This window comes from Lepisosteus oculatus, unplaced genomic scaffold, assembly GCF_040954835.1.
Source record: "Lepisosteus oculatus isolate fLepOcu1 unplaced genomic scaffold, fLepOcu1.hap2 HAP2_SCAFFOLD_64, whole genome shotgun sequence".
NCBI lineage: Eukaryota > Metazoa > Chordata > Actinopteri > Semionotiformes > Lepisosteidae > Lepisosteus > Lepisosteus oculatus.
This window is the reverse complement of record NW_027168193.1, coordinates 100,868-113,964: the sequence shown is the minus strand read 5'-3', so window position 1 is coordinate 113,964 and position 13,097 is coordinate 100,868. Positions and strand designations below refer to the sequence as shown.

General features: G+C 44.6%; 6 non-coding genes across 6 annotated transcripts; 4 read left to right on the top strand and 2 right to left on the bottom strand.

Annotated features, from left to right (window-relative positions):
• The first annotated feature begins 612 nt into the window (after positions 1–612).
• trnas-aga (transfer RNA serine (anticodon AGA)) lies at positions 613–694 on the top strand. Its single transcript has one exon. It is a non-coding gene; the product is annotated as a tRNA-Ser (tRNA).
• A 213-nt stretch (positions 695–907) lies between these two features.
• trnag-gcc (transfer RNA glycine (anticodon GCC)) lies at positions 908–978 on the top strand. The gene has a single exon. It is a non-coding gene; the product is annotated as a tRNA-Gly (tRNA).
• A 557-nt stretch (positions 979–1,535) lies between these two features.
• Positions 1,536–1,609, top strand: trnai-aau (transfer RNA isoleucine (anticodon AAU)). The gene has a single exon. It is a non-coding gene; the product is annotated as a tRNA-Ile (tRNA).
• Positions 1,610–4,818: 3,209 nt separating this feature from the next.
• On the top strand, positions 4,819–4,891 carry trnaq-uug (transfer RNA glutamine (anticodon UUG)). Its single transcript has one exon. It is a non-coding gene; the product is annotated as a tRNA-Gln (tRNA).
• A 1,564-nt stretch (positions 4,892–6,455) lies between these two features.
• trnas-uga (transfer RNA serine (anticodon UGA)) lies at positions 6,456–6,537 on the bottom strand. Its single transcript has one exon. It is a non-coding gene; the product is annotated as a tRNA-Ser (tRNA).
• Positions 6,538–12,758: 6,221 nt separating this feature from the next.
• Positions 12,759–12,832, bottom strand: trnat-agu (transfer RNA threonine (anticodon AGU)). The gene has a single exon. It is a non-coding gene; the product is annotated as a tRNA-Thr (tRNA).
• Between the last annotated feature and the right edge of the window lie 265 nt (positions 12,833–13,097).

The following is a 13,097-nucleotide window of genomic DNA, read 5'->3' as shown; positions in this document are numbered from 1 at the left end:
TCCTTAGAGCTGGTTCAGAGTCTGCTCAAGAGTTTACCTTTCACACATGCGCAAAGAAGAATGTTGGGGGTGCACGCTTCAAGGCGCCTTACAGCTGTAGGGAGTGATTCGAGATGATTCGTGGCGTGTGCTCGTTCCCATATACCGTACGCCCCGGGGTGCAGTGCTAGGATGATGTACAATACCGCTTGGGCACGTAACGGCGTTATACGCAAGGTTTTCGTTTGTTCGTTTTGTTTTGCTCTGCTTTGCTTTGTTTTGCTTTCCATCGCGTTGGTAAGAGCGTAAATAAAAAGGCGATTCCTGCGTCTACCACTAATGTAAGAGCTATTTCAAGTGCGTCGTGGTGCGGCTTTTCAAATGCTTGTGGGCATTTCTCTGTTGTTGATTCTTTTTTTGTGTGTAACAAAGTGGCATTTTCATGTCCGGACGGGGAGACTTTATCATTCCGACATGAAGCCACCCTTAAGTCCTCTGAGGCGTGTCTGTCTGCAAGGCTTGTATTTTGGAAATGTTTTTTTGAAACGGAGAACGACTTTGAAATAGGCTTCCGCCGGCGCCTCGCGATCCAGGTAAGATTGTAGCAAGAACGCAGCGGCAGTGGGGCTTGCTGTAGTCGTGGCCGAGTGGTTAAGGTGATGGACTAGAAATCCATTGGGGTCTCCCCGCGCAGGTTCGAATCCTGCCGACTACGTTATCCGCCTCCAGTCGGTGTGTTTCGGCGCAAGCAAAGAAGCGCGCCTCTTTGCTGTTCCTGGTGGTTTTAAAACGCCCAATCGCTTGTACCCGCTGCCTTGGAAATAAGTTCTTCAGCGTCCGCGAATGGCATTTTGCAGCTGGAAGCAGATGTCGACGCGTTTTGCACAGAGCACCAAAAAAGCGTCTTTTTTGAAGGCCCAGGGACTGAGCATTGGTGGTTCAGTGGTAGAATTCTCGCCTGCCACGCGGGAGGCTCGGGTTCGATTCCCGGCCAATACAGTGGCTTTTGCAGCGAGCGGCTCCATCACTTGCATCCCCTTGCAACTCGCAACTCAAAAAACCCACTGAAGCTAAGCAGGTGAGCCAGGTCAGTACCCAGATGAGGGTGAGCTACAGGGAAAAACAAAGCTTCCAGCTGGAAGCGGTGTTAATGGTGCCGGCGGTGGGGCGCTCACCCTGAGGTCTGTGCGGGTCCCAATGCCCCAGTATAGTGACGGAGATGCTGTGTTGTAAAAGGGCGCTGTCTTTTGGATGAGATGTAAAACCGAGGTCACAGCGCTCTGTGGTCATTCAAAATGACCACCAAAACCTTTGACAAAAGCTCTTGGTAATTGATGGTCTTCAATAATGCTTCTCCTTTAGGTACATTTTAAATCAGCTGAAAAATGCTGTGAAATGGGGGGGCACTTCAGGCCAGTGTAGGATTTGGGTTACAAGAACCATGAAACTGCACGAGAAAGCCCGTACACTGAATTACACGGCTTTCTATTCAAAGGAGGACAAAAGAAATTCCCTGAGTTCGATTTTTTGCAGCACAGAGAGGAGCACTGTTGTGAGGCCGGTTAGCTCAGTTGGTTCGAGCGTGGTGCTAATAACGCCAAGGTCACGGGTTCGAGCCCCGTACTGGCCAGGTCCTTTTCTCCTCTCTTACCAAAGCTGTTAGGTTCCTTTCCGTGGTGAGAGGGGTTGTCATGCAACGCTGCCACATAGTGCCGACAGACAAGAGTGTTGCGGGAGAAGAGAAATGTGTTTGAAGATTTAAGAGTGTCTTAGGTGGAGCCAAAATCAAGTGTCACAAATACAAGTGGGAGGATTTCCAATGTTTAATATGGTAAAAATAAGTGGAAGTTATCTGCCGGTCCGGCACAGTCTGCCATGCTTTTGTCATATACTGTAAAGTGGTGTCGAACTGGAGCCTCACCATTTGCATATGTGAGGCTCCAGTTATACATCGAGTGTCACATTAAATGACAAAAATGAAGAGAGTTAAAGCAGCTGGAGAGGTTTTCTTACAACTTTTGAGCTGACACAGTTTTGGAAAATGTTTCCTTCACGCTGCACTGTACAACATAGGCAGCCAAGAGTCTCCAAAACAAAACAGAATTGACAGATAGGAGAAAATACCCACTCGTCCTGAAGTTCCCATAATCCAGCACTGAGCGTAAACAAAGTGTCTAAGTAGCGTGGGAATGCTAACCCTAACCCTAGCTGGAGTTTGAGCAATCCAGCACTGAGCGTAAAAAGATGAGTCAAAGTAACGTCTAATCGGGTTAGTTTCCTTAGAGCTGGTTCAGAGTTTGCTCAAGAGTTTACCTTTCACAGATGGGCAAAGAAGAAAGTTGGGGGTGCACGCTTCAAGGCGCCTTACAGCTGTAGGGAGTGATTCGAGACGATTGGTGGCGTGTGCTCGTTCCCATATACCGTACGCCCCGGGGTGCAGTGCTAGGATGACGTACAATACCGCTTGGGCACGTAACTGCGTTATATGCAAGTGCGGGACGTGAGGGTTTTCGTTTGTTCGTTTTGTTTTGCTCTGCTTTGCTTTGTTTCGTGGTCAAGAGGCGTAAGGTAAGTCGTAATCCAGGGAGAACACTGGTGGCAAACAGTCCGAGGTGAGAGGCGAGGTCCAAAGTCAAAAAGGCAGAAGGGGAGTCCAATATCCAGAATAAACGAGGTAATGGAAAAAACGCCAGGTAGAGCTCTCAAGGAATAGACTCAATACAGAGCAGCGGGAAGCAGGTAAAGATGGTAAAAATAGCACTGTGTACCGCACGGTGGAGTGTGTGCAGGTGGGTTAACTCGTGCGGCAGCGTTTGTTAATAATCACCCCCTGCTGGTGCTGATTAGATCGCTTAAGAGTTGGTCTTAACTGCCTGGCGGTCATGACAAGCTCCTCTTCAAGCTGTGGTTTAGTTTTGCATTCATGTGTTTCTAGAGCAGTTATTTATGGGGGTGGTTGGGTCTTTCACAGAGGCTCAGGACAAATCCCCCGCATGAAAGTCTACTGTGTGCGTTCAGACAGTCACAGGTCAAGAGCCAGGCAGGAGGACAATGGACAGAAGAGCCAACGAGCTAAAAATAAAAGAACGAATATGAAAAAGCCACCATCTTTTTCTTTTTGACATATTCCGACATTCATGCAAGCCAAGACAAAGTTGCTCGTAGCTACTTGTGGATTCAAATACTCTATCGAGTGCTTTGATGAGTTTTTGCAATTTGATTGTCGTCCTGTCAGCCTGTTTCTGTTTTTTTTTTTCAATCTAGTGATGGAAAGTAAGAGGGAAATGATGGAGCAATCAATAACCGCTCCGGAAAAATGGCAGAAAGAAATGGCCCGTCACTAAGGACATTTGTGAAGCAGAGGAGTGACATCACCACAAAGGCGACTTATTCTGCTGATCGTTTTGGTGAATAATGATTGAGGCGCGTTAAGAGAAAGGTAGCTGCGTCAGCATGCTTAGGCTGCAAAGGATAAAGCAAAGATTTACTCCATGCTGAAAAGAGAAGAAAAGAAGCACAACGTTTCGGCTGTGGAGCCTTCTGCGCCATCTTCTTTAGCGATGGTGATGATGTTTACATTGGAAAAACTGAGACACGCATACCAGAGGAGCTTGAACCACCAACCTTTCAGTTAACAGCCAAATGCACTAACCGATTGCTCCACAGAGACTGACAGCCTTTTGTGCTCCCTACATTTGCAGGTTTATGGTCAAAGAAAACAATCGTTTGCGCTTCTTGTAGCCAGCAATATTTTTTCACTGACAACCAAGAAATTGATTTCATCTTTCACAAAATGTATGGATTTCTTCAAAAACAAGTTATTCCAGAAAGGAAATGAATTCTTGCATTAAACTGAACAAAGCTGTACATGTTTGTCTGAAATGATACATTTGGCACAACAAGACACGGAGAGAGGCACAGCTGGTATTCAGACCCAGGATCGCCTGCTTACTAGGCAGGCACTTTAAGCCACTAGGGAGCACCGCACTTTTACAGACACTTGGACACATCTGCGCTCGGTGTGCACTTAACAATCTCTGAGCCCGTTGCCACTTTCCCATTTAATAGCAGAACTGACGCCAAGAGAAATGATGAGAAATGGCATTTATCTGGCACTTCTCATGGAGCTCAATGCCCTTGACACCTCCCCAAGGCGACAGAGCTGTGCATTCTTTGGCGACAACATTTTTTCTTTTGTTTTATTTCTATACTTATTGATAGAAAAAAAAAACGATATGTCATGTACTGTAAGGGAAATGTCTCTTTTCATGGGGAAAGCTAGCACCAGCAAATGTTGTGTTTAGAAGAAGTGATTTAACATGACACGTGACCTAACATACCGGAGCAAAAGCTCACCCAGCAAGCCCTGCTTTACTTCTACAGGAGAGAAGTAGAGCCTGCAAGATGTTCAGCTGGGTAGCTATGTCAGCATGCCTCGGCTGCAAAGGAACAAGTAATAGGTTTATTGCATGCTGAAAAGAGAAGAAAGGAAACACAACGTTTCGGCCGTGAGGTCTTCTCACACCTGAAGAAGCCTCACACCTGTAAAAGGTTCCATGGTTTTTCTTTCTTCTCTTTTCAACATGGAATACACCTATTGTCTGCAAGATGTGACAATTTCACGGTGTTTTGGAAGAAAACCTTTTTTCTTTGAATTCAAAATCAATCGGAATTTCAGCACGACACATCAACACTTTTTCTGTTTTAAGGAGATGATATTTTAAACCTGATAAAAATAGTAGGAAACACAAGTTTCTTGCTGTGAAAATTTAGATGGGGAAGTGTACTACTGGTAGCAGTGTAGAGCTCTCTGTGGTGGAGTACAAGCACATGTTCTATGGGCCAGTGGCGTAATGGATAACGCGTCTGACTTTGGATCAGAAGATTGTAGGTTCGAGTCCTGCCTGGCTCGTGAGGCTTTTAAACCTCTCAGGTTCCTCGGTAACAGGTTGCCGTCATGTATGTGAACTATAGAAAAGCATTTGCCACAACCCGTAAATTAGCACGCAAGTGCGGGCTAGTTAACACAGAACTGTATGGAGATCATCTCCAGCTCCGAGCTCAATTGCAATGAAAAAACATGCAGAACAGAACTGGAGAGCAGCTGAATTTGTGCTCAGTAGGGTGGGGAGGACTCAGCGCTGCTATTGTTCTAATTGGCATGAACTGCAGGGGATCTGAATCAGAACATGTCAGTTAGTTCGATCATTGCGTCAATATGTAGGCCACGTTAATATAGAATTATTACTTTGTCTGTCTCGTCTTTGTATATAGCTGAATGTCCCTGACAATTTCATGTTAGTTTTTAAGAACGACATTGGTGCTAATATATACATATATAGCATATAAGGAACACGTAAAAGTTTAGTCCATGCTGAAAAGATAAGAAAACCGCCACAACGTTTCATCTTGGAATAAATCTTTACTTGTTGTTTTGCAGCCTACCCATTCTGACCTAACTCCTCCCTTGAAATTCCCTAACAGATAAGGGTACGTAACGGCTCATGCGATGCTCAGTAGCAATTTTTCCCAAAACAAACAAGAACAGCAGCTGAGGGTTTGAGTTTGAACATGCACTTTATTAAAGCAGCTTTTATTTCCATTGATAAATGCTAGATATTCCTACAGAGATTCTCCAGGTGAGTAAGCGATTCCTGTTTCTGTTTCTATTTCTGTTTCATATATATATACAGTATGTATATATATATGTTACATGTGTCTCTGCAATAGTATAAATGTGTTATACACTATCAGGGGCTGCTTTTTTGTGCACCTCATCTACAGCAAGGGTTTTTTTTTTCATTTATGTTTGTGGACCTTCACCATTTGAGGAAGTGAGTTAGATAAGAAAGTTACAGGTATGGTGAGCAATGACTGACAAAGGCACGTACTGCGTATTCCTTACAAAAGTGTAAGCAATTTGTTCTAAAAAACACCGGCTAAAGTACAACATCGTTAGCAATCTTATTACTTAAACAGAATTAACATCAATAAACTGTAAGGTGCTGGTACATGCGAGTAGATTTGATCTTCTATTAAACAAAAATGCAATTACAGCTCTAAAAAGGTCAACCTAGACTTCTGTAACAGATCTGTTCAGGTCATCGCTGTTCCTCTGACCTTGTGAGTCTTTGGAATTTTAAAAGTGTATTTTGCTTGCCTTTCATGTGGTCTGTGTACAAGTCACTGTGGCGTATGCGGTCCTACACAGCCTTGCCTTAGACGTGACGAGCCTCCGCTATGTTGCAATGGAGAAAGGTTCAGTACGGAGCTGCCGAGAAAATTCAGCTGGAAAGCTCGTTGCAGAAAAGCATCGTTATCTGTGTCTATCTGCAGAGCGTCCTTCGTGGGTGCTGAAGATTCGATTTCACAGGCTGCAGGTCCAGGCGATTTAGAGTGTTAAAGGTCCCAGCGAAAACGAAACGGCGCTGGTCCTTTTACACGCACGCACGCACGCAACCAAATGCAAAGGACGCCGTAGTCGGCAGGATTTGAACCTGCGCGGGGAGACCCCAACGGATTTCAAGTCCGTCACCTTAACCACTCGGCCACGACTACAGCGAGCGCCGCGGCCGCTGCCTTCTTGCTACAATCGAACAGGGAGTGCGAGGCGGCGGCGGCGGCGGAGGCAACTTTTTTCAAGTTCGCTCTCCGTTTAAGAAACCTTTTACGCTATACGTGCAAGCACACACACACACCTCAGAGGACTTAAGGGTGGCTTCAAGTTGGAATGATAAAGTCTCCCCGTTCGGACATGAAAACAGAACGTTCTTAGACAGAAAGCAATCAACAACAGAGACATGTGGACGACGATTTCAGTCACTGCACTTTGAATAGCATTTTTACTCCAGTTACAGGAGATGCACCAATGGCCCTTGACCTACGCTCTTACCAATGCCTTGAACATTCAAACAAAACAGCCCTCAAGTCCTGCGGTTTAATATAACGCTGTTACGTATCGAGGCAGTATTTGACTCCGTCCTACCGTTGAGACACGGGGCGTACAGATGCAGCTATTCAAAACAAGCGGGCGATACCACATTATTTTGCGGTGCGCTTTACGCAGTCTACCACGAGTTACCGTAAATTCTCCTATAAAACCGCAAAAAAATAATAGTATCCGGAATTACTGCAAGGTGGAGCTAATAAAGCTCAACCTCTCATGTTTGAGCTGTCGCCATCAAAGTCTTTAACGAAGATATTACTAATAGTATTAATAATGAATGACCTTGGACAAGCTGTAAACTCAAAGTAGTGCCCTGGTCCACATTCTTTTTTTCATTGACCGTCTTTGTAAAAGTAACACCACAGCATTTCGCAATCACGCATTTGTTTCCAATCATGCAAAGTACAGTAATTTTTGAGAATCTCCGATTCACCATGCCTTTCACATGCTCATTAAAGAGATTGATTTAGGAACATAAACATATTACTGTATGCAAACTGTACTGTATACAGTATGTATATGTACATGTATATTTAATGTCTTTACTGTGCCCGTTTAAGCATTGAATATTTATATGGAATTTTACCACTGAAGGGAAATCTTAGTACCTGAGCATAAAAAGAATAGGAGCATACTGTAACACGTGTGAAGGCCATAAACAATATTAATTTTGGAACTTAAACATACAGTATATGGCTGGTCTCGGTACTTTAAAGAAAACATACACACCAGTATTCCATTTCTCCCTAAACATTTTAAGCATCGAAGTCTTTAACTAACGTGATACTGGAGTCAACAAGCTCCGGTACAAGAATTTGATTAAAAGGGACTATAATATGGAATCGCGTATTTAAAGAAATTAATAACGATATAATTATACTCATGTACCGCAACACAAGAATTGTTACATAATGTTTTGTAGGGCTTTTTCGACACTCTTTGTGTGACCTTGCTGGTGGTGCTGTGGGTTAGCTTCCTGACTCCCAAATCACATGTTGTGTGTTTGAATCCTGCTGGAGCCGTTACTTTTTTTTTTAATAAACATTTTTTTTTAAAAAATACAATGTTTCCCTGGCTCAGAGATTAAATAAAACTTCACTCGCACCAAACAAATTTATATTTCTAATTATCACAACATGATCAAATTTAAGTCATTTTAATAACAATGAATAGTCACCTAGGCATTACAATATAAACATTTATATTGATTTAAAACCCATAAATAAAGCTGATACTGTTTAGACTTTTAATTATTTAAAACTGTATTACAGCAACACAATGCACAATGCAACGTAATAATAATAATAATAATCATAATAATAATTGCTTACATTTATATAGCACTTTTCTGGACACTCCACTCAAAGTGCTTTACAGGCAATGGGGACTCCCCACCAATGTGCAGCATCCACACATAAATCGCTATCTTTGTCTTCCGTGTAATAATGTTCACCTCTCTGTCCAGCAATTTAACAATAGTAATAATAATGAACTTTATTGTATATGGCGCCTTAAAAGCTGGCTCCTCAAAGCGCTTTACAGGATAAAAACAATAACAACAATACTGTTAGGCTGGGCAAACGATTTTTTAAAAAGAAATACAAAATGAGATATAATGATGTGTTCCGGCTTAGACATTAATGAAGAGCATAACACGTGGGTGGCCAGCGGGAGTGCTGGCTGTGACGGATTAAACCGGTTTCACAGGTATTTTCACAGTAGAAGGGGACCAGATTTCCAGCGAAAGACACCTTCCCCCCTACAAAACCAAGGAAGTACAGTACTTACTAGTTAAGAAAGCTAGGCTCCTCAACAAAATCGCTTTAACATGCTAATGCGTTGGTGTAACAGTCCGGGCGTGGCAAGCTTCTAATGTCAACCCGACTATGGCGAAAGGAACCCTTCTTTTATTGGAAGACAATGAACATATTCTAGTCCTAAATGAATTAATAGCAAACATGGTTTACATAAAAGACATTTTTCCAAGAAAGTTTAGCCATTGTCACTAATGAAACCACTAAATAAAGACATAAATAAAGAAATCCCCTGGTGCAACATTCACAGGTTAGACAGGAGGTTCAGCTGGACGCTGAGACTACTGCGCTGTGGACACACCTGATCCCAGATGCCGATTCCCTCTGCTGTGACCCAGGGAACCTGCAGTCAGGTAACATTATTTCTCACAACTACCAGGTGAGATTGAGATTGAGTGAGTGAGATTGACCTGATTGTTCCTGCCTCAACGGCAGGGTTGCCAATACACCCAGTCCCCCAGAAGGGACAGGGAATGAAAGCCGAGCCGGTTTTATTACAGCCACCAGCTCAGTTTGTCAGTCTGAGTCTGACCAACAGTGGTTCAGCACCAACCACTGGAGCTGGATGGGCAAGCCACCCGACTGTGAGTGCAGAACATGGAAAAGGGGGGTGTCAGAATCCCCGCCTGCACTGACATGGGCCTGGTGGGTGATGGTGAGTTCAAAGACAGTGAACTAGCTATCCCAGTGCTGGGGCAGCTCCCTGAACCCCTAGAGAGGGAAGGGGGGAGCGAGCAGGTGTCTTACACCCACGCCCAGCGAACGATTGTAAACATGCCGATAGAGGGATTCCTCAATCAGGAAGTGTGCAGGGTGGACCTGAACAGTGAGAATGGAGTAACAATCCCAGATCACTCAGGTGCTCCAGATGACCACTAAGCCAAGGGTCAGGCATGCTCCACCGCTGCACCACCCCCTGCAGGGTTCCTAGAGCACAGGCATGAACAAATTGAAAAAGCAGATGTCCTGGAAATGGAGGAGCAGCATCAGCAGCTGCGTCAGATCTCCTCAGATTTCCAGGATGTTGGTGCCCAAGATGCCACATGGCATACTGAGAAAGAGACCATGTACATGCTGCGCCAACTTAGAAAGGCAACAGTCACTCAGAAGGAGATGACTGGGATCAGCCACCTGAAAAGACTTTTGGGAGGACTGATTGCTGCCGCCACTGTTGTGTGTTTGCTATTTCTGATAGGTTTGCATGCTACTGGCCCCAAGGAGGCCATAGTACAGCATGGTAACTTGACACTGTACGGTCTGGAACCAGACAACATAAGACCAAACTTGAGGTCGTGGATGCCTTCAGGTGCCACACTATTGAATTGGAGAGAAATCCAAGAAACAGTAAGCCCTCAGGAGGTACAGGTAGTTAGTTTGCTTTAATGGAACAAACCTCCAAACCACCCTGGCAGGTGCCCAACACAGGTCTCATGGTTCATCAGGGGGGCTGGGAACAGGAACCGGTGTTATTGTAACACTGCTGATGGGAAGCTGGATCATGACTGACAATGTACTCTGAATGCTGTACTCTTACATCAAGAAGTACTCCGGGTAGCACAAATGAGTCAAAGGTAGCATGTCAAAAGAAAGGAAGTTACTTCTTCCCCAAATATCTGCCTACAGAGGTATCAGATACTGACAGTGAACTTCCTGATTTGTAATGCCTAGACTGAGATGATGTCTCCTACCGTGTTTATACATACTCCAGATGTTATTAATCCTGTTTGTTCCCAATGCTGGTTCCGGTATGAATTCTCGAGGAGAAATGTGGACATTTAAGGTTAATGTTCTAATGACAGGGGACATCACTTAACTCTGTTTTGTTTTGAAGGCAACAACGCCTCAGGACCTCGTGGCCTTCAAAAAGGGGGGATTTGTAGAGGCAATGCTTGTTAATAAGACAGAAATAAGTGTTGCTGTGCTTTCCCAAATGAGGCCCCATCTCTCTCTTCATCTCTGTGGTGCAGCCACAGAGAAACTATTCATGCAGGCTGATTTAAAGATGTTTTCTTTTGATAAGGGACAGCTCCCAAATGGGGATGCACTTAGCTAAGCCTGGCTATCATGATCAATGGACATCCATTGGCGCCTATCTGTCTAGGGAGTGCCAGATGGACATCTGGATTGCATTCCTAGGTGTCAGGAGTAGGTGACTCATATCTCACCTTGATCAACCAGTCAGGGACTGGTAGGGCAATGTAACCCATGTGGGACTCTGATGCCCATTAAACTTTCAGCCAATGACAAGCCGAAGTTCCTCCAGGTAAAAACAGGCAACAGAGAGCCTGGAGAAGGAGAACTAGTAGGACTATTCCAGTAGGAGAATTCTAAGGAGAATTCCAGGGGTGCAAGACAATTCCATGGCAGGACGGCCCAGGAGCAGAAGGCTCCCAAGGGCAGGACATTCTCACAGCACGCCTCCTGACCATCCTGAGACTCAGCCCGGACAACCACGGAACGGCCAGTGTGTCCGAGTGCCAGTACTTTCCTCTGTTCTAAGAGTCGAGAGTGGAGGTTGCCATGAGTAACCAGAGGATCCACCCGAGGTTAGCATCAGCAGCAAGCCTCGTGAACAGGTCGGATCTGTGGACAGCTGAATCACTAATCAGAACAAGCGCTTCATCAGGAACGAACCGGTCCTCTTCCTGACCTGCTGGGACCCACAGTCATCTTTTCTCCTGTGCATAAACTTTGCTAGTTAAAGCCAACACTAACTAGCCGGTCAGTGAGCATCAGCAGCGCACTGTCGCAAACCGCACAGCACAACCTGGCACCAAGCCAGACAGCGCGGATTGGACAGCAACAAGCCTGCAACTGCTTCTTTGAGTCTGCAGGAGATCTGAATCCCCAGAGACTGGATGAGTATTCAACTTCAATGCATTACAGCTCGAGAATTCAATTGTCATCCCAACCAGTTGATACCAATTTAATTCCTAAGAGTTATGTACTTGTTTTGAGTATCCAATGTAGAAGTTATAACCAAGTTCATTTACGAAACGGTCTAAATGAATGATATACTGAACATATGTCCTCTTGATATATGTAACTCTTTGTAACTGACTGAATATATACCTTTTGTATTCTGATAACCCTCTTGATAAGATCTGTTAGGTTTACATGCATATTCTATTTATTAATAAATGTATCCTCGTGTATTAGTACCTATGTGTGTGCGTTGTTTGAGTTATATCGCATGGTTGGATTCTAAGGCCATCCAAAGAATCATTTTATGATTTACTGCTACAATTAATAATTGTCCCAGTTAATGCCCAAACCCTACAGAACTGGTGCCTTCAGAGAGCACGCTACAATCTATACAAGTACGATTCTAGAAATGCTCACCAGATTACGTTTTAAGAAGGAACTGCGCCTCAGGTTCCGCCGAGATCTTAACTCGGATGGCAGGATTCAGAGTCCGGAGTGCGGACTGATGGCGCACGGAGGGTCCATATACTGTGGATCCCTCAGTGATCTTCCGCGTGTTTAAACCGCCAGCGTGTGACTCCCCTGTCCCCGTGACCTCATTGCTCTGCTCTCTCCTCTGTGCAGCCGAACCCGATTCACGGTAAAGTGAAAACAAATATGCCATCAACGTGAGATTTACTCTGGAGCGAGGATAGATGTTACCTTTTTATCATTGATCAGGATGTATGTGATGTGGCGACTAGGTTCAATTTTGTATCCTCTTTAAAAGATTAAGGACTGGGGTGAGCGTGATTTACCACCCTTTCAGCTAAGAACCCGACGTGCGCACCGTTGAAGCTGCATAGACTTGGTCGTTTAACTCTTCTCCATTAGCAGGGTTAAGGTTAAAGAAAAAAAACATTGCTGACTTCTTTTTTTTTGCCAGCCGCTAGCGCTGATTAGCAAGGTTTGTATTTCATGTTTTGCAAGTTGCATCCATTTTAAGAAAAACAAGTCGCGTTAAAGACAGGAAATGAATACTTGCATTTAATTAAGTCTAGCCGTAGGCGGTTGTCCATAATGACCAGTTCTGTTCGAGAAGACAGAACAAAAAAAGGCACCGCTGGGATTTGGACCAAGGATCTCCTGTTTACTAGACAGGCGCTTTAACCAACTAAGCCACGGCGCCCCGGGAGTGTTGTCCTTTTGCAGCCACTTGGACACACCACTCAGACACATCTGCATTCGGTGTGTGCTCCGCCTGCTCGCTGAGCAAGTTGCCACCTTTACATACAATAGCAACATCGACACCAAGAGAAAGGATGACAAATGGCTTTTATCTGGAACTTTTCATGTCCAAGGAGCTCAATGTGCTTTCTGTGTACAACAGGGCCACTGAACTCCACACTGGCCACTGAACCACAGCAGTGGCTTGCTGGCTTGACATCTCCCAA